Consider the following 12,272-nt stretch of genomic DNA (forward strand, 5'->3'; position numbering starts at 1 on the left):
CTTAGTCAACTAAAGTTTAACTATTAAAAAAGGGTTACCTTTTGTTATTAGTTAAAATGTGCTTTTGGGGGCAATAACAATTACTTGTGATGCAAAGTCAACAAAAATCTATATACGATATCAAATTTTAATTTGGTGAAATTAAAAAAAAAAGTCTGTGTATAGACCAATATTGGAAGTGAAAACCCAAAAAAACCCTCAAAAAACAAAAGTAAAAAAAAAAACCAACCAAAAAACAAAGAACACAGACGAACAAATACTGTAAAGTGATCATAAACTTCCTTTTCCTGTTCCAATTTCCATTCTTTCTGACTTTTTTCAATTTTATTAATATTCCTTTTTTTGCCCATCAACAATAAAGTGTAGGTAAATTCTATTTTCTTATGGATGAGAGGAGGGAACAGGAACACCTTTTTTTTTACTTCCAGTAATAGTCATTTTTTTAAGAAAGTGGAAAAGCATATTATTCAGATTATGCCCATACACTCCCTTTAACCACTATATTTAACTACTATGTTTATATTAGCTTGAACATTAATTCTTTACTTCATGTTACTGAAGCCCTTCCATTTTTCATCATTTCCCCTCGATTCTCTATTATCTCTAAAAATATGTATCTACTTCAACAATCCGGATACATTTTCTTTACAATATTTTTTTGTTAATCTGTGCATTTTTACAATCTGGATGCACTTTTCTTTACATATATGTTTGATACGCTTTGTATAATTTTAGAAATTGGATTCTTGGGGAGGCAGTCTCTGGTAGGTAGGGGGTTGAACATGCAGAATGTTTTTTAAGCATTCTGAGATTAACACTTATGAAGAGAGGTGGGGTAGCAGGACTGAGCAGAGGGAGAAGTTGAGGTAGCATCCAAGCTCCGCAGCAGCCCTGGTCAACCCAGTGTGGTGCTCTGCAGACAAAGTGGGACTTTCGGAGTCCTGCTGAATCGGGCTAAAATGGCCAACCTTTATACTCCTGCACCTATCAGCCATTGGGTGTGGGTCACCACGGTGACCTTGTGCAAGGCAGCTCTCTGCAACGGAATCAATCCCTTGAAGGGGCTGACAGTTCAAAGCTGTCTGGCAACAGCACTCCCCAGCAGCTGAGACAGCAAGTCCTTCACCAAAAGGAACCTGGGTATTGCGCTTCAGTGTCCACTACATGGGAGAGTATCTCCATGAGTCTCTTACCTCAACATAAAAGATACTCTACTAATACTCTAGGGGTTGATTTTTCTTTTTAATTTGGAACCGTCTTGATTATAAGAGTTGTCATGCTTAAAACTTTTGTAAATAGAGAATTATTTATTTCATAGAGGAAATAATCACACACTAACTTAGATTTTTAGCTTTAAGATAACCCATATAGTCACAGGTTGACCTTGCTGGAAGCAGGGTTCACCTCTATGTCTGGACGCCCTCTAAAATTTGAATGCTAAACGCTCTCCTGCACTGATGGCTGGTGACCTGAGCTTTCAAACACTGTTGGATCAGCGTGACAAAGCTGACTCAGAGCGAAACCGAGGAGTGACTCCCGTTGTTTGTTTGCTGGTCACCTCTTACTGCTAACGCTTAAGGGAATTTAAGCTGGGACTTTAAGACAAAATTATTTTAACTGCCATGCCCTGGGTGCCATAAACTGTATCCTATTTACTTGCCCTAAACTATTTTCAGCCAGTGACTTCCTCCGTCTGCCCGGAGAGCGCAGGTTCTGCCGGGACCACAGGTAGGGATTGCCTTGGTTCTCCACCCTGCTGCGTAAGCTCCCTGCACAATACTTACTTTGTTCATTACTCCCATAATTTGAAATCTGATTCTTCCCCAGGTTTTTGCGCCCTGTATTTGGCCATGAACCATCTAGCTCTTTCACGTTTCCTTTGTGATCAGTCTCATCCCTGAGACAACCTATTTCTGCTTCAGCTCTTTTCCTTTATTGCTAGAGAATTAAGTTCTTGTTCCCACAATTTTTAATCATATCATTATCTCTGTGTTCGTTTCTTTCTGTGGCACTTGGTCACTTTTCTTTTACCATCACTAAGCTTTTTAATTTCGTCTAAATCCTTTCTGCTTACTGATAAAATTTGCTCACCCCGTTATAGCATCAATTTTGAGTATTTATTTTCCTTGTCGTAGCAGACTTTCTGGTGCTCTGGCTTAAACTTGTCTGTAAATACCACGAAGTTTCTACCAATAGATAGAGAAGACCCACGCCCTCACCAAAACCAAAGTGCTATTTAATATACAAATTTTAGGGGCACCTGGGTGGCCCAGTCACTTACGTGTCTGCTTTCAGCTTAGGTCATGATCCCAGGGTCCAGGGATTGAGCCCAGCATCAGGCTCCCTGCTCAGCTCTCCCTCTCCCTCTGCCTGCCACTCTGCCTACTTGTGCTCTCTCTGTCAACTAAATAAATGAAATCTTTAAAAAAAATAAAATAAAATACAAATTTTCATAAAAAATATATCCAAGTCTTAAATGTTCAATAGGCCTTTATATCTTTTCACCATTTCTCTTTGTTAAAAATCTATTTTGTTTAGCTCCTAGGTTCCTTTTTGCTTTTTCTAATGATTCATAGGCCTTGAGCAGGCAGTTTTGTTATTTATCCATGAGAAAAAAATATTTTGTAAGCATAAATAATAGCCATTCTGAAAGCCAGTGCACATTATGATTATTTTGGTCACAGAGAGAAGAGTTTATCCTAAATTCATTATTATTTTATGAAATAGATACATAATAGCCATAATATCAATTAAAATAGAAATATGATTAAAAAATAGTCCTATTGATTTCTTTAAAGTGTAATGGTTTGTCTGTAGTAACCCACTGTACCCATTATCCAGACATTCTCTAGTCTATTTTTGACTAGTTACTATAGTATAAAACATAGTTTTATGAAATGAATTCAATAAAGTTGGAGGATACAAGACCGATATGCAAAAATCAGTTGTATTTCTATATACTACCAGTGAACAATCCAAAAGGGAAATCAAGAGAACAATTTCATTTATACTAGCATAAAAAGAATGAAATACTAAGGGATAAATTTAACCAAGGAGACTCAAGACTGGTACATTGAAAGCTATGAAACATTGCTGAAAATATTAAAGAAGACCTACATAAGTGGAAAAACATTGCATGCTCATGGATTGGAAGACATAACGTTGTTAAAATGGAATTATTCTCTAAAGCAACAGATATATTAATGCAATCCTTATCAAAATCTTAATTGCTTTTTTTTTTTTTAAAGAAATGGCATAGCTGATTCTAAAATTCATATGGAATTCCAAGGGACCACAAATCTTGGAGACAAACAAAGTTGGGAGTACTTATACTTCTTAATTCCAGAACTTACTACAAAGCTATAGTAATCAAACGGGTGTAGTACTGACTTAAGGATAGATACATAGATTAATGGAATAGAATTAAGAATCTAGAAATAAACCAATACATCTGTGGTCAATTTATTTCGACAAGGGTGCCAAAACCATTCAATGGGAAAGAATATTGTTTTTCACAAATGATGTCAGGACAATTGGGTATCCACATGCAAAAGAATGAAATTGGACCCTTTCCTCATATTATATACAAAAATTAAGTAAACAGAATAAAGAACTAAATGTCAGAGCTAAAACTACAAAATTCTTAGAAAAAAAAACAAAAGTAAATCTCATGACCTTGGATTTGGCAATAGGGTCTAGATATAACACCAAAAACACAAGCAACAAAGGAAAAAAGTAGATGAATGGGACTTCATCAAAATTAAAATCATTTGTGCATCAAAGGACACTGTCAAGAAAGTGAAACCCACATAATGGGACAAAATATTTGCGAATCATATGAAAAGAATCTAGTATCCAGAGTATGTAAAGAACCCTTACAACAAAAAGACAACCCAATTAAAAATTGAGTGAAGTGTTTGAATAGAAATGTCTCCAAAGGCAAAATAAATAAAAATTTCACCAAAGATATACTAATGATCAATAAACGCGTGAAAAGCTGCTCATCATTTGTCATTTGGGAAGTGCGAGTCAAAACACCATGAGATACCAAGTAACACCTAGTAAGATGAAAATAATAATAACAAAATAAGTAACAAATTGCAAGGATATGGAGGAATTGGAACACCCATATATGGCTGGCATGTAAAATGGTACAGCTACTGTGAAAAACGGTTTGGCAGTGTTTCAATCCCTTAAATGTAAAATTCCCATATCACCCAGCTGTTCCATTCCTAGGGATATGCTCCAAAGAATTTAAAACAGATGTTCAAACAAAACCTTATACGTGAATGTTCATAACGGTACTATTTAAAGTAGTCAAAAAGATGCAAACAACCCAGATGTTGATAAACTGATGAATGGCTAAACAAAATGTGGTTTATCTATACAATAGAATATCATCCAGCCATAAAGAGTAACGAAGCACTGATCTGTGCCATAGCATGGATAACCCTGAAAACATGAAGCTTAGTAAAAGTTTAAGCCAGACACAGAGGCCCCATAGTGTATGATTCTGTTTATATGAACTATCCAGAAGTGGCAAATCGTAGAGACAGAAAGCAGAGGAGTGATTGCCGGGGTTTGCGGGTAGGAGAAAGGGGTGGTGACTGCTCAGTGTATGGAGGTCCCTTTTGGGGTGATGAGAGTAACCTGCAACTAGACCGAGCTGAGAGTTGCAAACATTGTGAACATACGAAAAACTACCAAATTGCACACTTTAAAAGAGTTAAAATGGTGAATTTTATGTTGTGACTTTTACAACCAAAAAATGATTTATGAAAAAAAAAGGTGCCCCACCAAATATACATGCTTTTGAAGTTTAGTTTCTCATCAAAGTAGAAATTTCTTTCCAAACCGTTGTAATGCGTAAAATTTTATCTTAAAGTCCAAGTGAAAGACTATCCGAGGACGCTTCCTTATTATTACACGTGATAGCATATGATGGTAATCAATTTGCTTGGTCTCTTAAGAAAGTTAATTAGTTTAGTAGATACTACAGTCTTGCCACCAAACAAGAAATTCTATAATTGTATTAAAGAGTGTGACTTGGGTCATACGAGTAAGTCTAATTCTATGTTTGTTTTACTAAATGGTAAAATCACTAGAAAAGTTTTGGTATCCTTGGGCATAGATTTGTGGCAGCTGTTTCCACACACTTGTCATTCCCCAAATTGTAATCCCCATCTGTAAGTCTTTGAGCCAGAAGAGCCCTAGACTTGCGTGACATCAGTATAAATAGGTCATCACGCTGATTCTTAAGTCTTCTGCCTCATTGTGGTAAAATCGATCAAACTCAGAAGGTCCATCTCTCCCCAGCCTCCTGCTTTGAAAGAGCAAGCATGCTCTCTAAGCACTGGCAACAGTGATTGATTCTGGAATCCATGGGACATTCAGGGCAATGTCGGATCTCTGATTGGCAGCAGGAAAATGGGTAAGAATGTTTCAAACTTTATAAAAAATAAAAGCGAGTAAACATTAAATGACGTGAAATCACATCCGCTCTGGCTGCTCGTATCTGAGGATTTACCTTGAGACAGACATGAAATGTCCAACATTCAACTTCAGAAATTCGAAAATCAACCAGCCACCCTGACCTTGTAATCCAGTACCCAAGATCCCAGCAGAGACTCGAATGTTGACTTAAGGGCTCTTTCAGATATTTCATTTTGAAATTTTATCAGTTTTGAAGAACCGGAATCCTAGATTGCGGCCCCACAACACTCACAACAAAAAGGCCGGCATCGCTTTACAGACAAAAGCTATACCAGCAAAATGCTTTGCTGGACGAAAGCTACGTTTATACGCTGCAAGTGTAGGTAAGACAGGCTTGTTGAAATAAATGCCAAGTCATGCTTTGATCTCATAATGAAGCGAGAGTAGAAATAGTAATTTTTTTTTCAAATTAATACGGATTTTCAGATGAAAAATATGCTGAGTAGTGGAATTTTTGTTCTTTGTGTTTTTTTCTAAGCTTTGTCCCTTCTGGCCCCCTGCACATGCCTCCACTGATGCTTTTAACTGGATTCACTTGTCAAGTTGTGTCCAGGAGTGAGGAGAGTTTGTCCTTAGTCCTCCTGATACTGTTTTGGGAAGTTGACTTTAGTTAACAGTACTTCATTTTGATTCCTATAGACATCTCTCATCCTGAAATTCTAACACACTGTACACAGTTTGTACTTAACTTCCTTGGTACTTTGTTTCTTTGACAGATGGCTGCTGCCAAAAATCAGCTTGGGTGGGGAGCTAAGGTTCCAAGAACTGTAAGAATTGCATGCATAGCTAATATCCTTTAGGTTCATTCCTGCACTCCACCTGATAAATAGAGACCTGAGCCAGAGCCCCTGCCTTCTGGGATGGCCCTTACCAATGATGGCTTTGTCTCTTACTGGAGTCCCAGTTCCCTAGTCTCTAAATCAGACATAATTGTGTTTGTCATCCCCTTTACTTCACCAGGGGGTTTTAAGGATTGCAAAACCACATAGCACATGACAATATAAAATGCTACGGTAATGGTTAAAATGAAGAATGACCTTGTCCCGCCAATGAGTAACTTACTCTCAGGGAGTAAGTTAGGCATCTGGGATGTGAATTAAGTCTCTCCAACCGGGAGGGCTCCATTTTCAGCTGAATGCTAGACGACATGAAAGAACGTACTGTTTCCACAGGAGGACAGGGTACTTCTGCCCTTCCCAGTATCCCTACATTTTTAAGATAACTAAAAAGTTACAAGGAGATATTAGGCACTCTTGGGAAATTCTAAAAATTAAATCTGGGAAATTATCCCAGTCTTATTGAAGTAACCTTAATTATTGAAGTAACCTCAAATGTCTATCCCTTTCACATAATAAACTAAAATCTTTTCATGCCATCGGGTTCTCTCCCTGAAGTCAGCCTCAAAGACTAGAAGCATGAACAGGTCACAGTGGTCCTTCACAGCTCACGTTAGCTTTATGAATCATGAATTTATACTAGCTTCTTTCATCCTATTGATACATGGATTATTATCACATTGTAATGATGTGTATTCTTTAAGTTTACAACTTATTTTTGAAGTTAGTGATCATTTTGTGTTGGTTTGCTGGGACCGCTAGGGTAACAGAGTACCACAAATCGGGTTGCTTAAACAACGGAAAGGCATTGTCTCTTGTTTCCTGGAGACTAGAAAACCTGTGGCCAGAGTGGCTCCTTCTGAAGGCTGTGAGGGAGAAATCTGTTCCATTCCTCTCTCCCATCTTCTGGTGGTTCGACAGCAACCTTCGGCCATCAGTAGCTTCTCCTTCATCACCTTATCTGTGCCTTTATCTTCACTTGGCATTTTCTCTGTGTGCATGTCTGTGTCCAAATTTCCCCTTTTTATAAAGATGCCTGTCATACTGGATTTAGAGGCCCACCTTACTCCAATATGACCTCATCTTAATTTAACTAATTACATTTGCAACATCTCTATTTCAAAATAAGGTCATACGCTGAGGTATTAGGGGTTAGGACTTCAACATACGAATGGGGGGCACAGAATTGTGGCTTGAGCCATGACACAATTTTATTAAATCTAAATTAAATGTATTCAAGCAAAACTAGAAATAATAACTCATGATAGTTTGAAATTTATATCTGAAGTAATAATCACTTTTTCCGTACTCCCCATGGCTTTTTAGATTTCTGCTACATCCTTAAGCTTTTATTTTCAATGTCTGTATAGTGTGTCAATTGCTTCTATTCCGATGTGTTATAGGTGCGCTTTCTTACCCTTTCTAGAGTAATTTCTACATTTTTAGGATCCTCAATTCCATGACCGTTGTTTGGATTTCCACTTCATGCACGGGTTATGTATCATGTGTGTGCTCCAAAATTAATAAATGCTTGAAAGCCAGGCACCTGAAGCTGGGTTTTAATGAGTGTGCATGGTAGTAGATCTCTGACCTTGGCTAAGGGAGTTTCCTTGCCAGTAAAGGGATTCCTTTGTAACAGGGTTTTAGTGAGGACTATCTAGGATACTGAAAGTAAAGTTGGTAAAGCTGTAGGCATAATGCTTGAGACTTAGCAAGTGCTCAGGTAATTACCTGTTTTCATTTAATTATTCAAAATGGCTCTGTGTTATCTGCAAATCGGAGGGAAAACAATGCAGGCTTTTCTCCAGGTCATTCGACAAAATTACATGACTATGCATATATGGTTATTCAACTATTATATAATATATAATATATATATATATATATATTATATAAGACTACATCTATTTTTTTGCTAGGTCACATTGCTGTAACAAATGACCCTTCCATAAATCTCGAGTAGTTTACAAAAACAAAGGGATTTTGTGTGTGTGCTTTTGTTTTTGCTTTTTTCCTTGTTCCTCTTTTGTATTAGCTACTAGTTCTGCTCCTGCCCCACATTTCTGCCTTATTCCAGAATGCAGGCTAAAAATAGAGCCTGAAGGCCCTATCTAGAACACGCTATTCTTATAACAGAGGAAAGGAGACCAAACCAGAGTAGGCAATGGCTGTCAAAATTTCTGCTCACAATTGCCATATTCTCACTTCTACCCCAATTCCATTGCCCAAAGCAAATCATTTGGCCCAGCATGGTATCATAAGGTTGGAAAGTATACTCCTTCCACAGAGAGGCACTGCAAGTCACGTGATAAAAGATAGAACTATGTAATCTTCTATCAGGGAAGGAGGGAGAAAATAATTTAGAACATAAGACAATCTGTCTCAGAGACCAATCCTAGTTCTGCTACCAGAAAAACACCAGGCTAAGTACAGTTCCCTCTGTAGATGTGCCCTTTTAGTTCTTCTTCTTCCTAATCTGCGAGAAAAACATAAAAATGATAACCTTGAGATGACTAATATTGACACCCCTCATCAAAGGCTTTTTGAAAAACATCTCATTGGCATCGATGTGTGATTAATCCCTTCAAACTTCCCAAACCAATATAATGTTTCCTCCTATGCAGTCATACTCTTTTTCCATAATTTATTCCCAAGTATTTAGTGGTCTGGGAGACATCTTTTGTTTCTGCCTCCTTAGGAACATTTTTGGCTTCTTCTGGTCATAATCTCCCCCCTTTTTTTTCTTAAATTGCCCTTTAACCGTTTTCAGTCTCCTGTCTCAGTTGGGTATGCTATGCTTTAAAGCAATCTGAAATTAAAAAGAAAGGATCATTATGCATTGAAATTTTCTCAGAGAAATAGTTTAAGAATAAATTCTCCAAAGTATGGGTAGAATTTGGGTAAGTGGATGGGAAGACCTCTGGATGAAAGAAGTAGAGTGAAACACAACACAGATGAGCAAGGCCGGGAGTCAGCTCAGCAAGACTGGAATCGTAGACCGCTTTAGGGGAGACAACAAACACACAAGCAAGAAAGAAGCGTGGGATAAGCTAAAAGTGGCTTTTGGTGACAAGTGAAGGTAATTAGACTTCATCTTGTCAGCAGTAAGGCATTTACAAGGAGAGAATAGAACAGTGAAAGCACACACACTTTATACCACCGTGCATGGTCTCCGATCATTTTCCCTGGATTTGAATCCTAAACGATTACTTACTGCTGGATAAACTTAACAGACATTTAACTCCTCTGTTTCCAATGTACAGTGGAAACATATTTACCTCTGGAGTTAATGCTCACTTGTAGTTACCATCATCCGCTCTGACCAGTTTAAGCGTGGAGAGAGTTTCTACAGAATATTAAATGGCTTTTGGAATCATTGACTGAAGAAAACAGCATTTATGTGAGAATTGAAGTGTGGCCCAAAGCCGCACTGCAGAACCGGGCCAGCCCAGGACGCCACAGCCGCACGGAGACGTCGCCGCTACCTCTCCTGCCCGCGAGTCCTGGCCTCTCTGCTACGGTTTACGAGAGGAAACGGAAACCTCCAGTTCTGTATCTCTCTCCGCTTCACTCAGTTCATTCAACTTCAACTTCATTCACGTTTTGCATGAAAGCATATGAATGATGCCCTGAAACCTTGCCTGGAAATGCCTCTGGGGAATATGGTGCTTAGCGGTGCCAACTCTGAACCCAGGAAGGCACACGGGGAAGAAGTTAGATTCCCTGTGGAAGGAGCCAAACCACGTTACCACCTTCTAACTAACTCAGGGTGACTGTGAGGAGGAGATGGGATTCTGTGTGTGAGACCTTCCCCATGATGTCCGATACACGGTAAGTGCTCACATGAGCTTTTAGGATCAGAGATTCGAACAAAGGAAAAACCAGAAGCAATGGAGTCATTTATGGGATCATTGCTGTAGTTTAGAAGAAATAATGGCACAAAATGAAAATGAAAATTGTAAATATGAACAAGAGAATAGACATTTGAGCTATTTCAAGGGCATGATAGACAGGATTCAATGACAGGACGTAACTGCTAGTTTCTAAGTTTATTGTCCAGACTGCTAGTGATTTTCCGTACAAGACTACTTGTTTTACTCCAACATGCATATTAGCAAGGGAATCATGTCAGTTTCAGATAGCAGAATTGGTTGTCCACGGTCTTGTGTTCTCAGACTCAAATATTGTTAGGGCAGATACCTGAGGAGTCTGGGGCACCTCAGCATTCTTTTTGAAAGAATAAATCTTAAAAAATATGTTTTGATGGCTCTTATGCAATATCTGATAATTTAAATAGGTATTTACCTGAGACCAGAAATGAAATTAGTATGTTGTTTTTATCTTGTAAGTCAAAATATCTCCATACGTAGACAGAAGTCATTAGTGGAGAGAAAGTTAGGCCTTTTTTTATTTTTCCTGGTTGTCAAATGATCCTTTTTTGAAATATTTTCCTTTGTAGTTCTGAACTAGCTGGGCATTCCAGCACACCACTATTGATGTCATCTATGATGTCATGGGGCGGCAGCCATCAACATTGCAGCGCACAGACAGGGCAGTCCCCAGGATCTCTTTAATGGTTCCAGAGAGTTCTCTGGCTAAAGATCAGTGTCGCATCTGTCAAGCAATGTTGACAATTTCATCAAAAGTGATGTTTTCACTGTGCTTGATGTTTTCTGCTTCTTTCTATCTCTTGGGGGTTCCTTGAGGGCTTTGATAAACAAGGCAGAGGCAGAAGGTGTCACGTCAATCAGGTTCTATCTGTTCTAAACAGTCAGTTTCACTGTAATCTTCAGACCTTTCCAATCACCAGTTGCCTTGGTGAGGTCATCACCAACGTTTTAGAGACAAACCCAGAGGGGTGATCTTTGGGGGCCAGGGCAGACATGGCACTGACTACCCCACAGGTGCACCTCAGGTATACGACTTTGACCTCGTTGGGGTCAAACTTAGGCAGCATGGTGGGGGCAGCTGGTGTCAAATGAACCTGGATTTGGGATGACCAAAGACAGCTGTTACCTTTGCCTCCTCTGAGCTGAAAGCCAAAGTGAGAAAGTTAGGTCATTTATACAAGACATTTATTTCCCAGAAAAATGATTACTAGCAAGGCCAAAGGATGTGCTCATTCCAAATGCTCAGTAGGACATCCAGCTTCACTGGGTTCTATAGTCTTCCAGGAAGGCGGGACGAGAGTTCTCAGGGTCTCTCACAGTTTACAAGGGGGGAGGAATTATTCACTTAGCACCTTGTTGGTGAACTTCGTACATGAATAATGGCCCTTTTTTTTTGTGATCTTCAGTCAAGGTCTTTGATACTCAATCTTCTACCATCTTATGTTCCTCTCTCTCCCTCTCCCTCTCTCTCTCTCATTCTCTCTTTTCTCTCCCTCTCTTTTTCCCTTTCTTCTGCTTATATACAAACAATATAGGCTAGTTAGTTTAACTAGAATCTTTTACTGATCCCTGATTTTTGCCTGCTTAAGGTGATCGTTTAGCTAGTACAAAGTGACACTTAGTACATTTGGTGACCCACAGTGATCCCTTGAATGATGCTGATTCCTTAGGCATTATATTCAAGACTTATTAGAGATTTTCTAACCTTTATACCCCTGAGAACGTGGGCCAGATTAGAGGAGTGTTACATCTTTGATCTTAAGAACATATACGTACAGCAAGTCCTACGTACCGGGTACTATAGGGAGCACTTTACATATATTCTCTCAATTATTTCTTTTAACAATCATATGTGTTAAAGACTATTATCTCCATTTTACAGACAAGCAAACTGAGGTTTAGGGAAATCAAGAAGCACGTCCATGTCATACACATGCAGCTAGGAAGAGCAATGCAGGTATTCAAACCAGGCAGACGGATTCCATACTCAGGGGAGAGAGACATGTGTGTGTATCATGTGAACTAAGATCTTAATTTCTTAATGCTGATATGA

At 38.7% G+C, this 12,272-nt stretch overlaps 1 pseudogene; it reads right to left on the reverse strand.

The window, feature by feature from the left end:
* Positions 1 to 10,752: 10,752 nt before the first annotated feature.
* Positions 10,753 to 11,322, reverse strand: LOC121101524 (annotated as a pseudogene).
* Positions 11,323 to 12,272: the final 950 nt, after the last annotated feature.

The sequence above is a fragment of the Ursus maritimus genome, unplaced genomic scaffold (genome assembly GCF_017311325.1).
Source record: "Ursus maritimus isolate PB19 unplaced genomic scaffold, ASM1731132v1 scaffold_8, whole genome shotgun sequence".
Taxonomy (NCBI): Eukaryota; Metazoa; Chordata; class Mammalia; order Carnivora; family Ursidae; genus Ursus; species Ursus maritimus.